The sequence below is a fragment of the Octodon degus genome, unplaced genomic scaffold (genome assembly GCF_000260255.1).
Source record: "Octodon degus isolate 3935 unplaced genomic scaffold, OctDeg1.0 scaffold00002, whole genome shotgun sequence".
Taxonomy (NCBI): domain Eukaryota; kingdom Metazoa; phylum Chordata; class Mammalia; order Rodentia; family Octodontidae; genus Octodon; species Octodon degus.
In genome coordinates this window covers 26,211,891-26,212,861 of record NW_004524578.1, presented here as the reverse complement: position 1 = coordinate 26,212,861, position 971 = coordinate 26,211,891, and the positions used below count along the sequence as shown (strand labels likewise).

The 971-nt window shown below is 42.1% G+C and overlaps 1 protein-coding gene across 1 annotated transcript in view; it reads right to left on the bottom strand.

Annotated features, from left to right (window-relative positions):
* Ubr1 (ubiquitin protein ligase E3 component n-recognin 1) overlaps positions 1-971 on the bottom strand; it is a 188,172-nt gene that overhangs the window by 32,716 nt on the left and 154,485 nt on the right. The window lies entirely within an intron of this gene.

Genomic DNA, 971 nt, shown 5'->3' with positions numbered 1-971 from the left:
GGGAGCAGAAGAACATGCAAAGCAGTACAGGCATAATGAGGATACAGAATACCCTTGAGCAAAAGAGATAATGATTTCAGAGGGCTGATGATGGGGAGGAAATGGAGACGGTGCAAAGTCTTTCATCCCTCTAATACGGTCCTTTCTAAGAAAAAGCAATCAATCCAGAAGTCAGGGGAAGAGTGGCAAGGAAATAAAGAAATCAAGGCAATAGGAATGACTCTGCATATATAAAAGTGCAAGGAAGGAATGAATTACATCTCAATAAAGCTATTATTTAAAAATCAGCTGGGCGTTGTAGTGCACACCTGCAATCTCAGCACTTGAGTGGCTGAGGCAGGAATTTCTGTGAGTTCAAGCCAGCCTGGGCTATAACAGTGAGACCCTGCCTGAAAAAAAGTTAAAAAAAAAAAAAGAGAAAAGACTCTTGACTGTACTTCTCTCTCTCCTACCCCTCAAATTTGGGGCAATCCTCTTGTCTCAGGCTCTGGAGTGCTGGGATTACACATATGTACCACCAGGCCTCATTGACTATGTTAGTTTTGAAACATTAATTCCCAGGTTAAGATTGTGGCATTTTAAGTCAGACTGGAAGGCTGGGCATGGTGGGACACACCTATAAGTACTTGGGAAACTGAGGTGGGAGGATAGCTGTGAGTTTAGATCAGCCTGGGCTACAAAGTGAGCTCAAGGCCAGCCTGAGCGCTGCATAGCAAGACCCTGTCTCAAAAAGGGTCATTGGCTGTGACTGCCTCCATAAGGAAGGGTCAAATATTGAGATTCATTAATATATGTATTTTATGGATTTATCTCAAGCTCAGGATATAGTAACCACTCAGTAAGTATGAATTAATATTGGCTATATTATTAAACTGCAATGATCCCAGGGGTTTGGCATTAACTCACTGTGTGACCCTAACAAGTCCCTTTTAGGGTGCTCATATAAACATTTTCAAAGGTCAATGGTGACA